We start from the raw sequence: 27,311 nt of genomic DNA on the forward strand, positions 1-27,311 counted from the left end.
GGTAAGTGATCCTCTCACCTTCATATTCAATCAGCTAGGAAGAAATATGGAAGTGTAACCCTTTTTCTTTCTATAAGCTCTCCTGTAAGGTCCCATGCACCAGGGTGTAGCTCCCTGTGGATTTTAGCTTTAGTGTTTAATTGACACTTTTCAGTGTTTTCAGGTACAATGAAGCATGCTTAGACTTATTCCCAGATATTCCTAAAGCAAAGATTTGCTTGAAGTTTCTATTTCATTTGATAGTACTGGTGAAAACAGTGAAAGACTTTGGGAAATATGGCAGTGATGAATGAAAGGTTATGCTGTTTCTTCCCAAAAGAGAAATAAGAAAGGCATCTGGATTTAATGTGTCTTAGATACAGTCTACTAAAGTCCTTCTGAATTCGGGTCCTTTGACTCAGAATCAATTTGGAATTAACGTGACAAAGGAATAAACTCAGCAGAACGTCAGTTGTTCAACAGTCCTTAGTCAGTTGACACCTAAAAATCAGCAATCTTCTTCTACAAGCTTGTGGCCATAAACAGGAAAAAAATTAAACGGATGATACACATGAAAAAAATTTGTGCATACAAGGTGGATTTAATTTTGCCTATATGCAGAGGCTCTGTTCTTATCAAAATATTGTTGTTTGGTATCATGTGAGATACACTAGGTAATCTACCTGGTCTCCTGAAGTGAATCCAGACAGCTGTAGTTTTCCCATATTTTCTTGTCCTCCAGCTGCTCTTTCTTTTGTGGATATGTCATGTACCTCATGGCATCTAAAATAACAAAAATGCCTATGATCAACACCTCCTTTGTTGTCTAAGTTCATATTATATTCAATGTACTCAGTTCAATCTAATTGGTAGTGTGATATTCAGTTGCTTGAATATAGGCATCACTGACATTTCAAATAACTTAAATTTTCTAAAAGGCTGAAAGCTTTTTATTATTAGGATAGACATGTGATGCTGTGTTGAGCTTTGCAAGAAGTGAACCATGAAAGATGAAAAAATGGAATCTATGTGTTCTGTATGCACAAGCCATAAAATGTGAAAACGTGCTTTCAACCTCTATTTTCAATTCAAAATGAAAATATTCCATTTGTTAAAATTTTATGAGAATAAATATTGATAGCAGTTTTCAGATTTTTACAGACTTCCAGAACACCAGTTTTTAAAGGAAAAAAAAATATTTTAAATTGATTAATTCTGAAATTACAGTTTGTTTCACTGCCCAAAGCCATGTAGGCTTCATTAAGCCAGAAAGACAGAGGTGAATGAATTTAGGCAACTGTGAAAACAACTGCTTAAGGGAGTTTTGTGGGAAATCATATCCTTAAGTTGGAGTTATATGTATTTGTGGGATTTACTATGTTTCAAAACATAAATTAATATCACAGAGATCACTGGGAATAATTTAAAACTTCAGTTCAGCAACATGTGAATATAGTATAGAAAATCAGTGATTTTTGTGGCTGTGGACAAGATGTGGTTTGCAAAATATACATTCCTTTATAATGTAAAATTATTCCTACTGACTTAGAGTTGCAGGTGCAAGTGTAACCTGTGAAACATGTTGTAACTGTAACTATGAAAAAGAAGGAATGCAGCAACTCCTTTTTATTTATCTTACATTCATGTCTTAAAAAACAACTGCAACAAAATAACAGGACTTAAATGTAAAATAAAAAGATCGATGAAGAAGTAAAAATTCAGTTTCAATGTAACATGGAATAAGTTCTATTTTTTTTTATTACATTTCATATTTGACTTCCAATTTTTCAATATAAAAAATACATTTATCCATCATTTGCTTTTTGTAGCTATCAATGGCCAACTTCTAATATTAAATGTGAAATCACAAAGAAAAAAAAAAAAAAAAACACATTTCAAATTAAATAGCCATTAATCACCTTGGTGAGAATGATACACATAGAAGACAACAAGCTTGCTGCCAAAAAAAGTCTTGCTATGATTTCTGTTTAAGCATACATAAGTCTTACTGCATCTCAAGGTAAAACATCTTTAATGCCCACACCTACCTGTAGGTTTTGATTGCAGCCAGAAATCTCAACTGCCTACATGTAGCTTTTTAACACCACTTCAGGCTCCATGCGAAAACAGACCTCTCCCACCTCAGGAAAAGTAATCTAACAAACAAAATAATTATGGTCTTCCAGTTCAAGTTGAAGCTGTGCTTTTACCACACCTTTCTCATGTCTTGCTTTGCTTGTTTTCACTTATGAAGAGATGGTCCATAAACTGTATGTGTTGGGAACTACTACATAAAATAAAACTGTACTGAATAATTCAGTAACAGCTTGATGGTTACCATTACGGTTTTTTATGTTTTGTTTTGTTTTTGTTTTTTTTTTTTTTTTCTTATGTACATACAAACAAGACAGGAATTAGCTATTTGTAAAAATAAGAGCAAGCTTAAAATTTTGCAGGTTCATTTCCTAGTCCCTGCTGTAAAACTTCATTTTTAAACTCGTGATCTGCAATTATACAGCAAATAATTGACTGGATCATGTAACACAGGAAGTATCTCTAATAAAAATTCAGGTCAGTCAAGATGACCTCACTGATGTTTGAAATATCTTGTCTTTCATCTTGCTTGCTGATGACTATGACTTTAAGCAATTTTTTTTTTTTTTTTTAATGTGGTTTGCTTAGTAATGGTACGTAATATAATTTTGGCTGTTGTTGATGAAACAGGCACAAAAAGTAAGCCTTCTGCACATAAAAAAAAAAAAAAAAAAAAAAAAAAAAATTTCAGCCTCAAGAAATATTACACAGACTTGAAATTATGTGTTTCCAAGCATTCCAGGTCATTATAGTAACTGCTGCTCCCACACTAATCAGTTCTTGGACTTATGGTTATGGCTGAGATCTCTGTCAAAATATTGGCCAGAAAAAAACTTAGATCAGTTGCTCTTTCAGTAATAACAATAACAATTAAATACCAATGATAATAATAACATATGCTAGAAATAAAATAACTTTTTGTTTCTAAATGTAGCAGGTTGACCTTGGTGAGCTGCCAGGTCCCCACCAAACCACTCTGTCATTCCTCCTCCTCAACAGAACAGTGGGAGAAAATATTACAAAAAGCTTGAGGATGAAGATAAGGAGATCACTCAGCAATTACTCTCATAGGCTTGACTTGGCAAAAATAATTTAATTTATTGCCAAATACCACTAGAGTAGGATAATGAGATTTCCAACCACCCCTTCCTTCTTCCCGGGCTCAACTTCTCTCCCAAATTCTCTACCTCCTCCACTTAAGAAGTGCAGGGGCATGCAAAACGGGGGTTATATTCAGTTTATCACACATTGTCTCTGCTGCTCCTTCCTCCTCACACTCTGCCCTGGCTCCAAAGCGGGGTCCTGCCCGTGGGAGACAGTTCTCCATGAATTTCTCCAACATGAGGCCTTCCCACGGGCTGCAGTTGTCCACAAACTGCTCCAGTGTGGGTCTCCCCCTGGGTCACAGCTCCTGCCAGAGGACCTGCTCCAGTGTGGGCTCCTTTATCTATGGGTCCACAGGTCCTGACAGGAATCTGCTGCAGTGTGGGCTTTCCATGGGGTCACATCCTCCTTTGGGCACATGCATCTCCTCTGAAGTGGGGTCCTTCACAGGCTGAAGGGTGGATTAACCTCCATGGGCTGCAGAGGAACAACCTCCTTCACTATGGTCTTCACTATGAGCTGCAGGGGAATCTCAGCTCTGGCAACCAGAGTACTTCCTTCCCTTCCTTCTTCACTGACCTTGAGGTCTGCAGAGTTGTTTCTCTCACATATTCACACTCCTCTCTCACAGGTGTTGTTGCACTGCAGTTTTTACCCCTTCTTAAATATGCTGTCCCAGAGATGTTACCACTGCCACTGATGGACCCAGCCTTGGTCACAAGCAGGTCTGTCTTAGAGCTGTCTGGCACTGGCTCCGTTCAATATGGGGACAGTTTCTGCTGTCTTCTCACAGTAGACACTCATGCAGCCCCACCACACTGCTACCAAAATCTTGTTACATAAACTAAATACAGTTAAAAATAGAGTACATCAGGCCCTAAATTCAGAAATATATCTATAGATATGTTTATTCAATTTAGAAAGGTATATGTAAAACATATTTATGTATTTTTTAAATGACAAAGATTCACAGAAGTAATACATATTTGAAATGTGTTCCAGTGATTTTCACTAGAAACTTGAAACTGCTGTTATATTTTATGATAATATGTTTTACTTTAAGTTATACCTTTACAGATTTCTGAAACTGGCTAATGTTGGTCTAAAACTACACAAAAGCTGTAACACATTCAATGAATCACAGTGAAACAGGATCTCTGGGCATAGTTTGGCTCATAGTTGGTAAATAACAGAATCTGAGATAAAATTGCATTAGGAAAAAACAGGGACTAATTCATTAGAAATAACAGCATTGCATGGATTTTAATTTGCAAGCTGAAACCTATTCACCTGAATTAAGTAAGATACTCATTAGTCATTGATGACAATATTATTGGTCTTTACTCTGGGATTTTCTGAGTTCTGTTTGCAAATGATTTATGTTTTGAATGAAGTGTTTTGCTGACATTTTCAATATGATTTTCTTCAGCTCCTGGACCTACGCTAATTGTCTATGTGTTTTACTTATAATAAACAATGAAATAACAGGTGATACAAATTTTGCAGCTGGCATATTCTTGTATTATCAAAGCTAACTAGTTGTCATAATAGGGTAAAAAAATGTTAGGCTGGAGCAGTTGCAGATCACTACAATACATTTACAACAGCTCCTTCTGGGAAGCTAAAATTACTATGAGTGTTTTCATATTATTTTTTTCTAAAAGCACTACTTCTCCAGTATCTAAAATGCTAGCACCTCCAGGAAAAAAATATTCCCCCTCAGGCATAAGTAAATATTTTCTATGTTCTTAATTTTGAGAAGCTTGTTACTAATATGAAGATAATTCGTAGAAAAAGAACTTTCAGAAAGGTGAAAATAAAGTAATATTTCAAGACAGTTGCATGTCTGATCACTCCAGGAAGAATATCTATGAAGTTCTCAAAAATAAAGAACTTGAGTCATCAGCAAAAGTCAACAGATTATATTCAGAAAAGGTTGTTCAGAAACTGTTATCTAGGCATATTCTCAAAATATGACAATGTTATTAGTTTCCCATCTACTGTTTCTGAATAATTCCTTCTTATTTTTCTAGCCAATAGCATTTTGATTCATTCTTATAATGAATGAGTTTTCTTGATTAAGAGAAGACTTATCAATGTTTGTATTACAAAACCAGAGACTATAATCATAATTTGTCATAATAGAACATTTTTTGAGATTACAAGGTCATAGAAGATCGTGCAATCCAGTGGTTGGCTAAACTACAGAGAAATATGCAACAGGCTTATCTCATTGCAATAGGCATTTTGGATAAAATTCCATCTGGCATATGGTCCCAGCAATTCCCAGCTGGTGCATGGTCCATTGCACAGTCTACAGCAGTCCCTGGTGGGTTAAGACTGGGCAGCAAACCAAAAAGCTGATTCTGGTTTCCTAACAGACACTCAACTGCTGAAATTCAGTGCATCAAAACTGTATGAGTAAGACTCAGAACGTTCAGTAGTAACAAGGAATCATGCAAAAAAGGGACAAAAATATTCATGCTGTCTAGCTGTGAGATTAATCTATCCTTTATAATCAAAAATTAGATCAGTTCTTGAGTAAGTATTAAGGCTAGCAATGAAGAGTTGTACAGTGATTTTGTGACATAAACTTTAACCTTCCATTTTGCCATAGCTTTCTCTTTAACATCTTGGCAAAATGAATGAATAAGTGTGGGCAGGGAGGTAAAGGTGTAGTGATCAAAGCTTAACTGCTTCAGTTGGACAAGGACTGTCCACCCACTCATACTGATTTTTATATTCTTCACGTGCTTAATGGTTAGCAATACTAGGAATTTTTTACTGTTGCAGATTATCTATATGATATGGAAGATTTAAGAACCTCCTTCAAAATTTTGTGAACAGTCATTTGTAGACACAATGGAAGAAGTAAAATCCCAAATTTGAAGATGCAAATGGGCATGTTAATGATGTTTATATCTCTTTCAATTTGAAAGAAAATACATCTCTTTGTGAATACAGAAATCTGCAGTGGGATTTTTATTTGATTCTTATACGGTTTTGTGTGATGACAATGCATCTTTCACACTTGAGTTTCATCAGAAAAAACAAAATTGTGGTCTTTTGCCTGACAGAATTCCCTTTTTATAGATTTTTAAAAATGTAATAGTCAAGAGGAGAAAAAATAGTTCTTTGTGTCTTCCTCAAGAATTGATTGACACTGAAGTGTATGCATGCATTCCTGACCCACTGAAATTATTATGTTTTTGTTTTGTTTTGTTTTCTTTCCTTACCATAACTACTAAGTTTGGAATAAATGTCTATTCAATAGATTTTTTCCAATGAAAAATACTAAGACATTATTAAAGCCTAAGAACACGCTATTTCCTGGAAAACAAATATAGAAGATAACTATTTGACAATCTTTGTAGTTGAAAAAATTTATGAGACAAACTTTTAAATTGTACTCATCGTTCATTAATATCTATTACATCTATTACTATTACATGCACTACTGTCTGATAACTTTAGCTTAAGGAATTATTTGGATGCATAAGACAAAGTCAAATTGTACATTACAAGAAGGAGTATTTACTGTCAGATTTAGGGTTATACAACACTGCAAGTAACTGGGTATACATGACGTTCTACACTAAAAGTATTTCACATGAAGACAAAATAAGAATGAAATTAAGTCTCACCAAAATATCAAAAAACATTATTTAAGAATTCCAGTTTCTCTTTGGTAATGCATGTTTTTATTAGGTGCTTCAGAATTCAGTATAAGAAAGGGAATAATTTTTTTCTTGGTTTTGGAGTGGTTGGAATAGGAAAGACAAAAGCTAAGATGAGCTATTTGAAAGATTCTCTAACAGAATGTAGGTTGCTGACTGTTGTTGATTTTTTAGTTATTTTTTAAGCCATATGGGCAATATTCCTCTCAACATTTTCTGTAGATTCTATGTTTTATTTTCTGTTAATTTACACACAGATCTAAAGGTGTTATAAAGATGCAAAGATAGACTAAATAGACTGATTTTTTTTTTTTTTCAGTTACTACTAAATAGTCATAGTAATTCCCAGCCCAAATTTAGTATCTGTCCTTTACCTCCATGAAGTACACAACCCATCTCCCTCACCTTGTGTATGGGAATATAGTGGAAGATTTGGAGAGGAGATTAGTTAAATGTAAATATGCTCAAGTGACTTGCACCTGTCTATAGAAAAGGCACATACATCAAACTAGTTGTTTTACTGACCTTGTGTGCTTGATGAGTAGAACCTCTGTGTTAGATAACATAGGCCTGTGAGAAACTCTAGGCACCTTATCACTGTGTCTGAGATTCCTGCTTTGTTGTGAGAAAGAGCAGGAGGCTGTGCTCAGCAGGCTCAGTGATCTTCCAGCAGGGCTGAACTGACCAGCGCCTGCGTCCCCAACTGTGTCACCTCTGCCTGGGAGCTTAGGTTCTACTTCGGAGATCTCCCAGTAGAGAGGTAGCTAAAATAAAACCTGCTCTTCGCAATGCATTTGTGGCCTCTGGCTCTTCTTGCGACGTGCCTGCGCGTGTGTACACACCTTGCCATACTGTCTCCCCACTTTTGTTCATCCATCCATAAGCAAGCAGTATTTTTCATCTATCAAAAATGCAAACCAAATGTTGCCATAGCAAATAAAAAAAAAAAAACAGCTTTGTAAGTATTCTCCAAAGTGTGTCACTTACGATTTTAAACACAGCATGTGCCTGATTATCCCCCCACATTTAAACCTAAGGAAGAAAACTAGAAAAAATAAGGATTATCCCTGCTCTGGCTTCACAAACAGCTAAGACAGAACTACACCAGGAACACAGATTTACTCATATCCTTATGAGTGGGTGTTAATATCAAATATGACAAGAACTTTTTTTCCGCTTTACTCAAAGCAAATGTGTACATAATCTGACTTATTTAAAGAGGTCTCCAAAAGTTGCTTGATTGTATGAGGTGGTGTTTTTCTTTTTGGAAGTAAACCCAGATTTAAATTAATTACATAGAAAATCTCTCCAATGTTCATTTCATAATATTGGATATTATTGATAGTATGATTATGTTGCTGTTGAAAACATGGAATTTGAAGCCACATGAAGCCACCTGGCACTAACTCTCCATCTCTGCAGGTAAAAAAGAATACTCCTCTTTTGTTATAATCTGTTTTTAACTCATTGTTCTGCCAGAGAACAGCTTGTTTGCTTCTAAAGTATCATCTCGGTTTTGCTCCTGATGTGAGAGTGAAGCCACATGCAATGCACAGGCAGTCTCAGGCTCGATGCACTGAACGAGCAGAGAAAAATCAGTGCATCTGACATGCACATGGTGGGACAGGAGGTTGCTTGAGGTGTGAGCTGGAGGGTTCCAGCAGCTGTGGCAAAGCTTTGTAACAAAACTGAGGAAGAAAGATTTATCTTGTAATGCCATGGGATTATTCACACTGTTTTAACTCCTGGAAAACCAAAACTTTACATAATTGATTTAATAAAATCTAGAATGTTCTGACGGCATTAGGACTATATTATTGATTTCAGTGCAGCTACTATGGGATGAAAGCCCAATATATCTACCATATACTTAGCATTACAGTATTTACTACTTTCTTGTTTAAGTGCTCAGATGCTACTGACCTGATGCATCTTGGTGACCAGCAAATGTACTAAAATAAAGGACAAAATCAGAACTGTGATAAAAGAAACCCAATTCACTATCCCATGTAGTTAATTGAAACAAGATGGGAATCTGTTTCTCAAGTGAAACAGCCTTTTATTTCTTCAAATAAATGAACATAAGAAATTGTGTGACTTAATTACTAAAACTATCCTTGATATTTGGCAGGTATTGATTTAATATAACAAGAGCATGTTCAATTAAGTGTTTATTCTGACCTAACTCTTAATCAAAATGAGGTCAATATGTGTAAGTGTTACCCCTTTTTATTTAAGAAATTTCACCAAATTTTATTAATAATATATTATCCTCCTGATTAGTTCCAATGTGCTTATTAATATAAAATATATTTTAGCTGGAGGTATTGAAGTATTATGAAAGTCAAGTAATGTCATAACATCAGTATTTTACTCCCTATTTGAAATATTCTAGTTGCCACATACAGTTAATACTGAATGAGAAAGAAACAGTGACTACTTGGATAGGAAATTATTGACTTATTTCTACTTAGCAGACTAGAAGACTTTGTATAAAATAAAATTTATTTTGGCTGAGTTTCTTAAGGTAGTGACTTATGCAGCTGCAGAAAGGAATTGAATTTCTTATTAGCCCCATCCAACATGCAATCTTAAAGATTCCTGTTTATGTCAACAGGTCTTGAAAACCAATTACTTTGTCCTGGATTTTTTTGCATTTCCTTTAGAGCCTACGCATGTTCCCTAAATGTAGCTTCACTGTGGATTTATGTGACGGGTTGCATTTCCACCCATTCACATTCCCACTGGATAAAATGTTATTTTTGTATATTTGAGAACTTTGTAACCCTTTACAGCATTTTCAGACTTTTGATTGTGTGGTTCATTTTCTGGCAGTTTGGCTATGACTGGCTATCTTTTCCAGAATTTCACATAATCCCTTTCATCTGAGTCTAGTACTTACATACAGAGTGAAATTTCTTTTTAAATACCACATTTGGTTTTGGACAGTTTCAAATTGCTTGTTCAGAGAAACCACTCTTATTCCTAGCTTATGTCACTGTCAAGTTTCATTTTATAAGTGTTCCTGTCTCTCCATGATCATCTTCAGAACACATAGATTATTTGATCAAAAATACTGATGTCTATATGCCAGAGGTAACTGTTTGTTTGCAACAGTAGTCATGGTCATCAAAAACCCTTACATAGAAAACTGAAGAAACCCAGTTTCTTAAAACCAGACACAACCATCAGAAGTATTACTTATTGTGTACTACACATTTGGGACAGTAAGGGATTATATCTTGCAGTTCTGTTTCCATCCTTTTTGAAATTACTTAACACTGTTGTCCTTCACTTGTGTACCAATGTAATTCAGAAATACACATCATTTACATGCAAAGAGAATTAATGTGACTTAATTATCCACCTAAGTGAATAGATCTAGGCAGATATTTTCCAGTCTATATGTTAGAATTCTGGATTATAGGTACTTTATTGGAATAAAGATAAGTGATCCAAGTGCTTGTTATAATAGTCAGGGGTAATTTATTAATTAGAGCACCTTTACACATTTGTCTGCTTTTATATTTAGAAACCAAACTTCAAGACATTAGTAAGTAAATTGTAGTCAAAGTGGAACCAAAAGATGTAATACAAAATGCTTCCTGTCTGTTTATACAATAAACAGTCTTCAATAATTCTTCAAATAAAAGCAAAAGCTAAGTACATTTTCAATTAGTCTAAATTAATATATTGAAAGGTAGGTATTTTCTTGTATTTTTCTCATTCTAATCTGTGGCAATAAATGTAGTTGGATAGAAAATTATTAGCTTCCCTCACAAAGGATGGCCACTCTAAACCAAACAGGGCATATGTAACGAAATTGATCATTTCAGAATAATTATCTCACTATTTTATTTTTAATTTCTGTTCATGAATCAGCCACTTTTTTGCCATGTGTTGACTATACTCTATTTTTAGTCAATGTAACTGATCACTCTAAGTGGGGACTTAACGAATGAAAAACAACCTCAAATAAATAATCTGGATTTTTTTTCCTCCTAAATATTCCCTTTACATACCAAATATTTATCTATATAAAGAATAATCACTGTCAGGTTTTAAATAAACAAAGAATTATATTTCTAGTTATGAAGTGGCAAGTTTATAGCTAAATGAGGCACCTAGTGCAGAAGACAATATTTGCAAATACATGATTTACATTGTTTCACTGTCTGAAGTATTGAGCAGGTTACTGAATGACGTTTTCATGGTTATTGATCATTTTGTCACATAAATCATTATACTGTTGACAGCTACAGTAATCATTTTTAAAAGACACCTTTTTATACACAAAAAGTGATTGCTTCTGCATCTTCCAGCTACAATATATTTATATTGTTTAACTATATGAAAGTTCCTCTTCTATCATTTTGAATATTCATGATATATGAAATAAATCATGACACACTCCACATGTGTCAGATGTTCCAAATCCTGAATAATTTCCTTTGCTGGTCTTGCTGTAGTATGTCCATGTCTTTCTTATATGGGACAGCCCAGACTTGCACAATATATTGCAGATGTGGCCTCACCAGTGCTGAGAAGCACCTTCCTCAGCCTGCTGGCAATGTTCATTCCAGTGCAGCCTAGCATGATTTTGCACTTCATAACTGAACATTGCTGGCCCATCTTGTTTGTTTTCCACCAGAACCCCTAGGTCCTTCTCTTCAAATTTACTTTCCAACCAGTTGTTCTCCAGCATGTACTGGTGTCAGTGGTTATTATTGCACAAAGGCAGGACTCTGCAGTTCCCATTTTTTGAAATTCAAGAAAATCTTGTCTGAGTGCAGGTCCTTCTGATGTATCAGCCACTCCTCCCAGTTTTGTATAGTCTGAAAACATGCTGGTGATGCACTCTGTCATATCATCCAGGAATAAGGAATATGTTACACAATATTTGCTCTAGTTTTGACCACTGGGGAACCCCAATATTAACTGACATCCATCTGGACTTTGAAATGTTGATCACAATGCTCTGAGGCCAGCTATTCATCCAGTTTCCAGCCCACCTCACTCTCCACTTACCATACTTTGTCAGTTTGTGTATGAGCATGTTATAGGGAACAGTGTTAAAAGCCTTACTAAAATCAAGACAGACAATAACTACTGCTGTCCTCTTGTCCTGCAAGCCAGTCATCTCATTATAGAAGACTACCAGGTAGGTCAGGCATTCCTAATTCATCAATCCATGCTGAGCACTTTGGATCACCCTCTTTTCTTGTACCCTCTTGGACTGCAGTTTTCTGTATTCACATTCTTGTCCCTTCTGAAGAAAAAAAAAAATGGTATTTTATTTGTTTCAGCCCTCAGGAACCTCCCCCAGTCACTACGAACTTTCAAAGATATTCAAGAGAGAATTTACAGACACCAGCCTGTTCCCTCAGCACCCATAGGTGTGCCTCATCAGGTCCCATAGACTTGCATATGTCTGGTTTGGCTAAATGTTCCCAAAATCTGCTTCCCACTGGCAGTGAGCCTCCCTTTCTCCAGATTTTCCCTCTGGTTCTGAAGGCCTTGGATTCTTGAAGTCCAGTCCTACTAGCAAAGACTAAGGTGAAGGCGAATTTGAATTCAACTTTCCCCATACCCTTTGTGATGGAAAAAGGGAAGAAGAATGGAAGGGTGAAGAGTTCACATTGTGTTATCTTAATAAGCAATAACAGGGAAGCTCCATTTGGATTTCCTAGGACTGGGTAGTCCATCTCAGATGAACTGATCTTACAACAGAAAGTGTTTTCTTCTGGGAGATGAAAATCATCCTTATAAAGGAGGGCAATGTTTATGAGAAACAACTTAAGACTGGAGCGAATCTTTTAAAGTATGTTTGTAACTTCAGTACAAAACAGGCTGCTGCACACAGACATGTACCTCATAAATATAATGTATCTGAGATGACGGGTCTTATGTTAGTTAAAAATAGGAAGACCCAGTGCTGGTTTTGCACACACACATGTACACAGACATGCAACATGTTGCAACAGACACCTACAGATCATCCAGTCCACAATGCTGCTTGAAAAAGGTCCAAAAAGATGTTTAGTAGACCTTTGTGCAGTCAGGTCTTGAGAATTCAAAGGAAAGAGGTTCCACAGCATCTCTGGATAGCATGTTCCAGTATTTAACCACATTCATGATGAAACAAACAAACAAATAAATAAACAAACACACTAAACAACAAACAAACAAATGAAAACAAAAAAAAAAACATATCAGCTAATCAGAATTTCTCGTATTTCAAGTTGCACCCATTGCTTTCTGTTCTATTACTGTGCACTTCCGAGGAGAGTCTGACTTCTTTATACCTTCCCATTAGATACTTGAAAATCAGTTGCTATATCTTTAGTTTATTTTTTTAAATGAAAAGTCAAGGCTTATGAAAGTAACAATTTTCTCAGTGTCCAGATTCTCACAGGAGAGATCCAGTAAGATACGCAACAATGAGTCAGTATTGGAGGGAACACTGATAATTATTTAAGGATAAAAGAGACACTAAGCCAAAAGTAAAGGAGAAAATGTCAGTGTATTATCCAGCAGTGGAAAGGAAAATATGTTTTAAATCTTTTGAATTTGGAAGCAAGGTATAAGACTGCATTTTAAGACCTTATCTATACGTTGTAATATAAAAATTAGAGAAGACTCCATGTTTTAAAATGCAAATCGTTACCATAATAGGAAGAGTCTGTGAAAACCGTAATCAATAGTCCCTCATTGGAAATAAATCACATGACTTGCAACATGGTGCAAATGGTTATGCTTGAGACGGTACTACTATGTGTGAAAGATAGACCATCAGCCAGGACTCAGACACGGTGACAATTGGAATGAGTTTCCTATTTTCTCTGGGTCCACGTTGCTGGCTACAGATGGATCAAAGGGTCAGGCACCTTGCCTGGTGTGAGTGTACATTCTTTATATTATACTATGGCAGCTCAGTGGATATAAGTCAAACCTTAAGTTCCAAGGCATGGTTGCATTTACTAACATTTCATTGTTATAACTGAGTGAAGAAAGAAAAAATGAATACTACAAATGACAGTGATTATCCTGAGATTCTTTTTGTTCTAGACAACAATAACATCTGTATTAGTACTTGCAAAGCGGCAAGGAAACCAAAGAAAAAAGCTAATACATTCCTGCAACACCAAGAATTTCCTATATGAGGTGTTTGTGCAGGTTTCTCAAAATAGTGCACAAGAATTTTGTAAGTGTGAGCAGCACGTTGTGTATTATTTTCAATACTTTATCCGATTATAAGGAACTGGTTTACCTTGCAGGATGGAAGCTTCAGATAACCTTCTGCACCTTTGTTAGTGCAAATGTCCTTGGTTATTCATAACCAAATGGAGGCATCCTAACAATTGATACTGTGGTTGTGAACAATTTTATGAAAGCAGCAAAAGAAAACAAAACTTTTTGGAATTAAGGAGACTTTTTCTGGAAGCATATCTTCGTTATATTTTATTTAAAACAGAACTCTCAATAGTATAATGAGCTGTCTAAAGATTTTCAGCAAAACAGCACTAAATGTGCATAATATTTTTGTACAGCTTTTTAGATTTATTCTGTTGCTAATTCAACTTATAATTCATTCCACCACATTCATCAGAATTAATTATTGATATGTGGGAAAAATATTCACTACATTGCTCAGAAGTGAAATAGGAATTATTCTGAAGTTTTTATGTCTTTAGGTTAAACAGATACCTGCTGTAGCTACTATAATTCATGATGAAATGTCAGTTTCTTAATTGAATACTTGCTATTCCATCATTCTATAGTTATTTCTCACCTAAATCTAATAAATACCAAAAATTCATAAAATATTTACATCACATATTTATTAATAATTTCTAAATCCTGTTTTTAAGTAGTCGTGATTGTAGAAACAATGACAAAAGTGTTTATTAATGAAAGACTGAATTTTTTTTTTTTTTAGTCCGATGAGTATCATTCACATATTTATCAATCTTGGTTTACTGCTTTATGCACTTTTATTTTAAATGAACAGGCTTACCTAAGTAGTCTCCTAGTAGTCTCAAGAAATAAAATTGAGGAGAGCTTGAAACTCCACTAAACTTTTTGACAAGAATACAAGGGTTTATTTTGAAAAGGAAAACAGTGTACAGAATGATACCACCAATATTTCTGAGCACACTGCAAATAATGGAGTTTGAAACAAAAAATTAAATCCTCTGAACAGAAACACTAAAAGACTGCATGTACGCATATACTAGGTAAACAAAAGAAATTAACTTCATGTATATCTGAACAGAATTAATGTTTTCTTCAAGTAACTTTCCAGTGGTTTTGAGTTGGAACAAACAGAATGTAACTTACTGTTAGCTGTTGTCTGGGAGACCAAGGTCTTTCTGGACTCTCTGTCTGCAAGTGTGAGCCAGATAGGAATGGTGGCATAGATGGGGCAGACCTTGACTGATATCCTTGACTGATCAGTGAGAATATTCCATGCCATTAGCTTCATGCTTCGTATCTAATGAAAACTGGGTTTCTGGCTAGGGAGACCCATTCCAGTTCTGCTCTGTTTTGGTTATGTTCCATTCAGGACATCCTTTATTTCAGTCTTTTGCTGTTCTACATTTTAAGTGGACTCTGGGCTTTTCTGCCTTTTTGTTCTTTTCTCTTTTCTCAAGATCAAGACCAAGGTGCTCTCTCTCTCTTCCTGGGACTGGCTGCTCAACACAGATGGAGTTCGTACACTGAGTATCACTTATTTTATATTCTATTTCTATTTATATGTAGTACTAATACTAGTGCATTTTGGGGGTTTTAATTAAACTGTTTTTATGTTAGTCCATTAATTTTCTCCCTCCCCTTTCGATTTTCTCCCCTATTTGGGGGAGCGGGGGAAGAGTGAGAAAGAAGCTATCGTGGTTTTGATTGCTAGCTGTGATTAAACCGTGACAGATATCCAGGATCATCTGAATTGCCCTATGAATCCACACTGGACAGTGGTTAGCAGGCAAATGAATTGATTCTACAATAAATTTCTCATATGTAGGGAGAGAATTCTAAGAAATCTCATGTGGCACTAGAATATTCAAAACTTACTTACGTGTAAACATCTAAGTTTTGGCTAGTTTGGTTCTGAACAGGACCTTGCCCCTAAAGTTTTGGGGATAGACTGTATATAGGGAAAAAAAAAAAAAAAAGTCCTAATGGATTATAAAGGTTTCTGATTATGATGGGCAAAGCAGAGAAACTTGAAGACAATCACAGCTCCAGCTTTCTTCTGCAGCTACCCCAAACAAATCACGGCCCAAGGCAGATCTTTATTGGTTCACACCTGTGGGTCAGTGAAAGGATCGAGCTAAACTTTTAAGGTTTTAGTAATTAAAAAAAAAATAAAAAAATCCTTCGCAACGGATAAAACCCAATCTCACTATCCAACTGTTCAAAGAGAATTCAATGTTCAGTCTTTTGTAGCTCTGGAAGCTAATATTCCTAGAAATTATGTTCCCCAGAAAATCTGGAAGCACTTGGATTTAAGAAAATACTTCATTAAATTGGCAAATGATACAGACAAAAGATTTCAGTCAAATTCTTATGTATTAAGCATGTGGAGAAAATCTGGAAACTTTACTATACTGGGTTGTGAGATCTTTTAGTGGCAAACAGAAATGTTCCAAAACCTGTTTTATTTTCAAAAACGTTAATGATGTTTTCTACACATAAAGTTATTGTGCTCCTCATTTAAATGAAAAAAAAAAAAAAAGAAAAAGGAAAAACAGAACACAGAATTTTCACATTAATTATAATGAGTTTGTGTGGAATTTTTGTCTATATAGTTCCCTGACTGATGATTGCACGTTTTCAGTCTCAGTGAATCTTCATGCGAAGAAGATGTCAGAAATAATTTGATAATCATTTTCTGCAAACAGGTCAAATGCTTTCTAAGTATTAAAATGTTATATACTTCTGCTGCTATAGTAGCAAGATAAAGCCTTTAGGACAGCATTAAACTAATCTAACTTTCAAAGTCTACAACGAAATGAAGAAGTATAAGTGGCGATTTCTCTCCTTTGATGATAACTGGAACAGAAGGGTGGGATTCATATGCCTAAGCATAGGCATCTCATCTAATTTTACATTTAAGTAAAAAGTTTAAGTATCTCCTATAAGGTCTCTGGCAAATACAAACACTTAGGTGCAAATAACAGTACATCATGGCAGTATCATAGTGAAGGCTGGTTAACTAAACTCTGCAGGTGTGAAAATGATAACAGTCAGTATACAGGAAATAAGATTGTCACATAATTTGCAACAGAATACAGCATATATTTTTGTCTTTCTGTTCTTCATTCTTTGTGTATTCTTTAAGTATCTCATAGTGATATATGAAATATTTTGGTCTATGTGAGGTAACCGAAGGAGACTTAAAATTATGACATAGAAGACATTCAAACTTCCAGATTGACAGCTGGAGATCCAGGAGAATAACCACTGAAATATCAAGCAGCACCAGCTATCCAGCTTTAGATAACAGAATCAAGATCTAATTCTTGAACAAAATGAATTTTAGGTTCTGACTCCAAAAGAAAGTACTTAATTCAAATCTGTTAATTCATGTTTAGCTACAATATAGGTAATATTTACAAACACGCTCTTCAGTTACTAGAACTACTAATAGTGGGATTTGGTTGCCTACTATATTAGGGGTCAATGAGAAGCCAGGTGTGATGATCTACAGTATATAAACTGTTGTAAGTCACCTGTGTTTTAAAACCTGGATTTCAAACAGTTCCGCGTTTTTCAAAGTTTGACTCTATATTTAATGGTTTAATCATTAAGAAGCTAAAAGTTCAATTCACTTGCCTCAAAACAGGCACCTGGGAGGCTCTTGTACTACCATTCTGTCTAGTCTTCGTTTGATGCTCTGTTAAGGTATCAAACCTATATTAGTGTAAGAGGTGATGTTTCAGCTTCCTTGTGGTTTCTTACCTATGAAAAAAACCCAGCAAAATTAATTGATCCAGAGTCATCAAAGAGAAGAAAACATGGCTCTATAGCTTAAAGATTTTGTCATTCTTTTGAAAATAGGAAGTCCTTGAGCTTGTTCTTTCTTTTTATAACTTCCTTTTATTTTATTTATTATTTTTTTCTTTTTTTAAGAACAGGAAAAAGACACATAAGCAATCTTTAGAGTAGAGACTTTAATTCCCATCTTCATAGCCAAGTGAAATATATTACCTTCCACTTGGTGAAGTTCACAAATTTTGACTGATTAGTAGCCTAATTTGAATACAGACTAAAAGTACTGCAATCCTAATTATTTTATTTTCTTCCTAGTACTATTTTTTCACTTACATTAAGCAGTCAGTAAATAACATTGTAGGAAACAGTCTTTGTAGGACTATGTACATATGCTAAGCAATGGTTATGCAACAATCTAGAAAGCAGTTTTGTATTTCATTAGTTTGGAATCACACTTATACTTAATTACTAACCCTGCAACCATTGCACTCACAGCTGCATGGCAGCTTTGCACTAAAAAAGGTAAGTTACAGATTATCTTTCTAAGTCAATCAATGGAAAGATGGCAATAATGGTTGATGACTGAAATTCTTTACTTGGATTAAAATTTCTTCAGGATTAGGAGAATACGGATTTCAAACTGTACTGGGTCTTGCTTGGATGAACAAAGTTAACTTTATTTGAAGCAAGCCATGTGATATTATGTTTTATCATCAGTGTTTTATCATCATTAATCATAATTAAATCAGTATTATTAATATTTGGAACAGTGCTTAAACAGCATCAATGCTTTCTCTGTTTCTCACTCTGCCCCCTTCCAGAGAGGTAACAGGTAACTCATGATGTATAACATCATACTCAGCAATTAAAAAAAAAAAAAAAAGGGTGGACAGTGTTTGTCTTCTGAGGTAGCTGTTGCTCAGATTCTGGTCGAGTATCAATCTGCTTGTGGGAGGCAGTGAGTAATTCCCTTTGTGCCACTTCTTTGTTTTTTCTTCTTTTTTTCTTTCACTTTGTAAATAATTTTTATCTCAGCACACAAGTTTTCTCATTTTTCCTCTTCCTATTCTCTCCTGCATCCCTCTGTGCATAGGTGAAAGAGCAAGCATCCCTGTGGGTACTTAGCTGCTGGCCAGGGTCAACCCATAACACAAACCTTCTCCTTTGCTTGCTCAGCAAACCAAGAGTTCCAAATAAGAGCCAAGAGAGTGCACCCAGGAGTATGTACTGGAGAAAGAAAGGAGAGAAGGAAGGTCAGCAACAGTTCTGTCATGGTCTGCTTTTGTTGCTACTACTCATGCTTCTGCTGAAGAATCCTACCACACTTGGGAGGACTGAATTTCAGAAATAGCCCTCATGAGCAGCCTTTGCTTAGTATGACAGCTTGTAGAATGTAACTCCTAAAGACATCAGAAAATCCTAGAGTTTTGAATCAAACTTCTAAATGGTCTGTCCAGAAACTGGAAACTTAAATTACATTATTTTCTACTGCTTCTGTGTTATATTTATTTACTTGTTTATTTAATTCACCATAATTTTCTTAATTCCTACTGAGGATACTAGAATGTAACAGCTGGTGGTATTTGTGTCTGAGTCCATTTCCTTGTATTTTTATCAGCTAGAGTAGTAGAACTAATGATTCATTACTCAGTCATATGCATCTAGTACACGAAGTCCAGGATCCAAAGCTTAGCCTGAACCATCATATTGTCTCCATCTGCAAACTGTTAATCTTCTAGGAAGTGTAAATCAAAGAAAACCATGTTATATTAAGCTACTCTGTTCATCCAAATGTCTTGTGATATTATTTCAATAGTCTTCATTATTTTTTATCAGACTAAAAGGAAATGGTCTTGCAATTAAGCCCTCACTATATAAAATATTCAAATTCTCTAATTCCTACCTGTGTTCTTTGTTTGCTTCTCTATCACTCTTAATCAAGTTGGACTCAAGGAAGCAGGATTACCTCATGGTCATTTTACCTTTTACTTTGTGTTTTCACTGTGTGTAAATCAGCTCTTAATGAATAATACGTAATACTGAAGCTGACATAAAATGCTCTCAATATTGGCTTGATGCAAAACTACTTTTTAAATTTCAAAATCATAGCAAACAAGATGTTCAGTAGATTTTTCTTCCATGTTATTTTGCTATAGTGAATTTTTATACCACTGAATTATCAATATACTGAATTTGTATAGTAGGAAGTCTCTTTTTATCTTGTATTCTCAAAACTCTGACAAATACTAATAAATACACACCAAAATTAAATTTATGTTGCCTGAAGATTCCATATGCAGCAACTGAGCACACGATATAGCATCATTTTGACCACGTGCATAAGAATAAATTTAGAATTCTTCTTCCCATACAAAATTGAAATTTGGAGACAAGCTGAATCATTTCTGTAAGGAAACATATATCACAAATCAGCTAAAAAAAAACCCTGAAATTACTCCTGAATTTAAGAAAAGGTATACATTTCTTGTCTGAATGAGATCACTTTTTAAAGGAAATCTTAAAAAAAGAAAGAGAAAGTAATAATGATTTGGTTACTAATATTAAAGTTCAAGTTATAGTCAGGATCACTTCATTAACATATCTATATTCTTCTCTTAACATAAAGCTCTCAGTTACAGGTAACTAGACCTGCAGAACACTTACAACTGATCAATAAAGTAAGGAGGTAGAAGGATATCTAGGAAGTAAGGTGTATGACTCACTTTTCTACTGTGTTTTTGGAGTGTTCTAAAAACATCTTTTGACCAGCCTACTACAATGGGGACTTATGTAGTGGAATTAAATCACCTAACACACATCTGGTAAAATTACAGATATTAGAAGTCTGCAAAGATGCCTGCATAGCGCTAGCTGAGAGCCTCAGAGAGCCATTCAGCATTTTAAACAGCATATAGAAGGTCACTCATGATGTGCTCAAATATTTTAAATGTCACTACACGCTTCTGTTTGTAGGGCTGAAACTCAACCTTCATGCCTATTTTAGAAAGGGCTGATGTACTAGGTATGGCTGAGATGGAGTCAATTTTCTTCATAGTAGCACATATGGTTCTGTGTCTTGGATGTTACTAAAACAGTGTTGATAAAAGAACGGCAATTTTGTCATTGCTGAGCAACATTTGCATAGAGTCAAAGCCTTTTATTTTTCCCACTCTGTCCTCTTCAGTTAGTAGGATGGTGCTGTACAGGAAATTAGGAGGAGGAACAGCTGGAATAGCTGACCCCAACTGACCAAAGGGGTATCCCATACCATGGGATGTTGTGCTAAGAAATAACAGCTGGAGGAAAGAAGAAGGAAGGGAAGACATTTGGGGTTATGGCATTTGTTTTCCCACAGATCAGTTACACATGATGAGGCTCTGATTTCCAATAAGTGGCTCATAGCCTCAGAACAAAATATTTAATCACAAACAATAATCTTTCACAAGCAAATTGAACTATATGTTCACATATAAAAATATATTTTCCAAAATGACCAGTCTGACGTCAGTGAACTGGATTTTCCAAAAAAAATTGTTAAGATGCCATCATTAAAAAATAACAATTTGCTATATCATTATTGATTTATTCCCCAAATCTCACTCTTTATCCTTCTTAAACAGAACACTGCTACCAGTTATTGAAAGTAAAGATTGCACTCTAGAACAATATACGCAGATACAGACTAATGAGTTTTTTTCCTGTAGGAGGAATCAGCCAGGAGACAAATTGCCATTGTTCAATCACTTCAGAACAAACATTTAGAAATGTAAATAACCATATTTGAATGCTGCTTTGTGAAATTATGTCTTAAAGTATGTGCCTTAGCAACTGAACTGAGCTTACTAATATGTTGTATTTTCATTCCTTATGAATGAAAGACAAAATTCTGCATGGCCTTTACAGGAATGTATTTCACACTTTCAAACTGACAACATATATTTCATCGAGGAATGCTTTTGTCAATTGAGACAAGCTGGCTTTCAGATTTTATCAATATTGTTAAAAACCTATAAGAAAATCTTGATAGAGTTAAAACCAGTATATAGTGAACTGTTCAGTTCATAACATTTTAGAATACATGTGAAAACATTTGAATGTTATTAAAGCAGAATGAACAAACAAAAACAAGAAATGCTGTAATACAACTAAGGATGTAAACAACTCAATAAAAAGGCAAAAAGCACTAAAACTTAACCAAAGAACTAGAAAATCCTTTGAGATATGAAATCTGTTCTTCATATCTCAATGGATAAAAGAAAACAAGGAAAGAGCTGAAAAGTTGAGAAAAAGGAACAGTAAACAGTTGACAATACTATTTTAACTGACAAGGTGAAAGATCAAAGTATATGTAACTGCAATAAAATAGCACACAGTGGTATTTTTCAGGAGAGGAGGCTTAATAATCATACTTGTGAAGTGGTTAAAATGTCAGTGAAGTGGCAGAGTTATTCTGCTCCCTTGCTCCTAAAGCTGAAAGACGAATATATAAGTGACCAGCTTGTTGCTGGACCTACCAGAAAGGAATAAAGGTTCTCAAAATGTACATGTGTGGAATGTGACTGCATCTAAAACTGTGATGCTGGAGAAACATTTTCAGTTGCCACATAGTTCTTGAAGTAACTGCTTCCAAATAGTTCAATTTTTTTCACTTTGAGATTTTTCATGAGGTAGGAGTACATTTCTGTTTACACCAAAAATTTCAGAATGTTGCATGATGAAAATGTTGCTACAAGCTTCAATTATTAAAACTGATATCTACTTCCCTTTCTGAATAATTATTTCCTGAACTAACTACATATTTCCTGAGAGGTTAATTTTTTCATTCCCTTCAGGCTAAAAGGTTATTAGTTTAACAACTGCTGTGCTCTGAGTAATTCATTAACTTAAATCTTTAGAGTTATACAATCACAGAACAAGTGCGGTTGAAATGGACCTCCTCGTAGTGTCAAGGTGATGCTCACTGGTTTGCAGTCACTGGATCTTCTTTCTTACCTTTCTTGAAGATGGAATTTATTTTCTTCCAGATCTGAGGACTCACTCCTCCCATCATTATGTTGTTTCAAACATAATTGAGAGTGGGCTTTCAAGTGACATCAGCCAGTTCCCTTAGCACTCATGGGTCCATCCTATATGGCACCATGGATTTGTTTATACCCAGTTTGTTTAAATGTTCCCTAAACTCATCCATCTGCACTGAGGGCAATTCTTTCTTGCTCTAGACTTTCCCTATGCTCTCAGAGGTGTGGGACTCCTGAAGGCTGGTGTTACCAGTAAAGACTGAGATGAAGAAGGCTTTGAGTACTTTGCCCTTTTCCATACCCTTTGCCACCAAGGCTCCTGCTTCATTCAGCAATGGGTCCACATCTTTCCCCGCCTTCATTTTGCTGCATGTATGCTTATAGAAGCCCTTGTTGCTTTTCCCATCCCTCATTAGATTCAACTCCAGATGGGTTTTGGCTTTCCGTTTTAAACCTATGCATGCTCAGACAGCATCTGTGTATTCCTCCTGGGTCACCTATACTCCCTTACATACACTTTATGCTTCTTTTTTATATTGAGTTTAATCAGGAGTTCCTCAATAATTCATGCATATTTCCTGTTAACTTTGCTCGATTTCTTGCTCATTGAGATGGACCATTCTTGAGCTTGAAGGAGATGATCCTTGAAAATCAATCAGATGTCCTAGATGCCTCTTTTCTCCAGGACCATATCCCTTCAGATTATTTCAAGAAGGTCCCATAATACACTCTCCTATTAACCCTCTTCCTCCCTCTCACAGTCCTGAAGTGCACTACCTATCTCACGACCACTAAAGCCAAGGCTGGCTTTAACCTTCACACCATCAAACAGTTCTTTCTGGTTTGTGAATAACAGGTCTAGTATAGCGTCTCCTCTTGTCAGTTCCTCAATCATGTCAATTCCTTTTGTCAAGAAATCACCATCAATCCTACACCAGAAACTTCCAGAATTGTTTTATGTATTGGGTTTACACAGCAAAGTTTTGGTAGCAGGGAGGGCTGCAGGGTGGATGCTGCAGGGGTGGCTTCTCTGAGATCAGAGTCTGCCTTGTCCCAGACAGAGCCACTTCCAGCCAGTTCTGCAGCAGACCCACCACAGGCCAAACTTGAGCCAATCAGCAAAGTTGGTGACTCCTCTGTAAAATATATATTTAATAAAGGACAAAAATGCCACACAGGCAGAAGAGGAGAGAAAAAAGTGAGAAACAATCTTGATCTGATAGAAAAACACACCAGAGGAAACATTTAGTTGCTGTAGTTTACTATCACTTTATTAAGTTAAGTAAGTTAATTAAAGACACAATGGTACTGAATAGAACCAAAGTCAAAATAAGTTCACGTTAAAGACTGAATCATCAAGTGAATAAATTAAAATTATCAAATCCTCAAATTAATGCATAAAATAATCAAACAAAACTGAGCTTGAAACTAATATGAGCTATTTTATGTTAATCTTGTTCAAACAGATTAAAGGAAGTAACAAGTGTTCTTGCAGGCTTTTCTTTAACAGTTAACTGTTATTTTAGCCAATGCAGTAGATATCTCGAACAGGTTCACACTTCAAATTTAAATGCCCATTCTGTTCTTCGACGGACCCCATGACTCTATAACTACTAGAAAAGAAATTATCAGGAAACATAAAATAAAACAGAGTACTAATCAAGGATACTTTTCAGGAAAATATGTCTAGATAGAATAGCAAGCCATGAAGGAATCTGAAGATTGTTATGTGGAAAATGGAAGTATATTTTTAAGAAATTTCTCTGAGGAAAGACTGAAGCCTAAACACAGGCAACATTCTTAATTTTAAGATTCAAATATATTGGCACAAAATCTTGACTTCTCAATAAGTCAGCTATGACTCTCTCCAATAATTTTATTTAGGCTTATCAGAGAATAGATAGCAAAGTCTGCAAGGACAATAGCAGGAAGTCTGAGACCAAGCTCGTGATTAAAAATGTAAATTAAGGATTATATCATGGAACCTTAAATGAAACACACATTACACGGAGACATTTGAGCTGCTTTTAATTCTCTGAGACAGCCATATGGGGCTGATAGATTTTGCATAGATTTTACAAGAAACTTCAAAAATTATTAGATACCTTTGTATGAACTATTACATTCAGTCCACAGATATTCACATCTGAAATTGTATTTTAGAAGCCAATTTGTGGATGAAATTAATTATGACCCTAAAGTGCATAAAATTAAATGCATATAAGTGCATAATATTAAAGTGCATATTTCTTCAGAAAAAGAAAAATAACAGATAAAAAATAGCAAAGGTCTGCAAGTTATCCATGGTCTTATTTTTGTTAACAATTTTCTTTCTTTCTTTCTTTACGAAATACAAAGGGAGTTGCAATTTCATGGTCATACTTAAGATCATCATTATTCAAGTAGTCAGGCTACGCAACTAATGCATCCTTGCAAGTAGCTAATTCTGATGCAGGTAGGAGGGTAGTGCCTTTAGTAACTTGCCAAGAAAATCATCAGATACACAATCATCACCAGTTCATTGTTCAGCTGCACAAAATGAAAACCTTCTGTATCTTTCTTTAATGGAGACAAATGCTTCTTTAGAAACTCCTGGATATATTTCATTCTATCAGTTACTACATAACAGGTTTGACTTTAGTTGAAATTAAAGACTAATGTCTCATGTCCTATTCTGTACATTCATTATGTCAATTTCAATGCATGTTAATGCTAGCAAAGGTTACAACCCCACCAAATTGTTGGCGTAAGCAAACAACAGTAACAGGCAAATACATTTGTATTTATTTAGAATACATATTAAATAATTTTGATAATTTTTTTTTTTTTTTTGAGTGGGGTTGGGGAGGAATGTTGGTCACAAAAACTGTGACAAAACCAGAACTTTAACAATTTCAAAAGCTTAAGAGCCTTTGCTACATGTATTTTTTTTTTATTTCCTTTCCCAAAAGAAAACAGTATCTCATGAAGTTTAGTGCCATCTGTATGTGAAAGTAGATGTTTGTTAAAAAGATGAGGAGATATTGTCATAAGAAACTTGAAGAGAACTGTAGGATAAAAAATACTCTGAAATTTAAATATATATATACATGTGTATAAAAGCAAACATATATTAAACTAATGACTTTGCCTTGGAAGACAGTTTGTGCCTTGGAAGACAGTTTGACTCAGTTTCTGAGATATTTTGACTCCAGTTTGACTGCCTAAAGACACAGAAATGTGACAGAAAGATGGTTATCCTTGTAGGAAGAATCATTAGTGTGGTATTTATGAAAATGAGAAAATAAGTGTTTCAGCATTAGGAGATATGGCCAATCCCAGAAGCTGAATAACGGGCTCTGCATGTCTGAGTCTCAGTGCTTGGAAAGCATTAAAGATAACACTGATGAAAAAGACCTATAAAGTCACAATTTACAAAACTCTTCTCTATTATAATACCAAATCAATTTTCTGTAACACCTTGGTTATTTAATAGTGAAATATTTAACAGAAATGTAAAATTTATAGAATTAGAAAAATAATTAAAAAAGTAAGATAAGCAAGTATTGTACTGGATAAAATGTGTATTCAGATTTCAAAATGTCTTTTTTCATTAACAAAAAAATTTTCCAGGCACACAATGCCCCATTCAATCATCATTGCATATAAAGATTCTTTTGTATACCTGACTTGAAGGAAAAATTGTTAAACAGAAATAACAAAACTCAGTTGCAGATGCCTTTATCTTTACAGAATGTCTAAACACAGTTTAATGACTTCTTTAAACAGGCAAATAATTTTTTTTGCCTTTCATATTTGCTTTTCAATCCATGGGAAGAAATCACATCTCATCAGTTCGTGAGAAGTCCTGAAATTAAAAAAAATATATCCTACTTTGTAAATACTATTTAAGACCATTTCAATTTTTCATAAAACCCACTTGTTTCTCATTTTAAAGAAATTCTCCCTATTTGGTTGTATGGCAGTAGTTTTTGGCAGTTTCTCAGTTCCCAACTTAAACTCATCCAGATTCTGATGAAATCTTGTGGTTGTTTGTTTCAAGTATTGTTGACAATAAAATGAAATGTTATCTACTTGCAGCTGTTGTCTTTGAAGGAGAAAATAGCAGCAGCCTTTTCTAGAAAAAGATGAAATAATATTTCTGAAACTCACTATCTTACAGAAGTCAAGTATTAAATTGCAAGTGGAAGAAAGAGGCTTTAGGGAAGGGAAGAATTATCATACACTGACTGAGGCTATGAGCCGAAATCCTCAAAGAAGTTATAACAATTTAAAATAAATAATGCAGTTGATCAGTACAGACACAAAGCTCTGTTAGACTTGCCTGACCAGACAACTGGACTGTCTTAAAGCTACTGTGAAAATGGGTGTGAAGCAGGATGATATCTATAAAAAAAACTAATAACAGATAGAGAGAGAGTTGAGGTTCATACAGGTTCCTATC

The sequence above is a fragment of the Columba livia genome, chromosome 1 (genome assembly GCF_036013475.1).
Source record: "Columba livia isolate bColLiv1 breed racing homer chromosome 1, bColLiv1.pat.W.v2, whole genome shotgun sequence".
In the NCBI taxonomy this organism is placed as follows: domain Eukaryota; kingdom Metazoa; phylum Chordata; class Aves; order Columbiformes; family Columbidae; genus Columba; species Columba livia.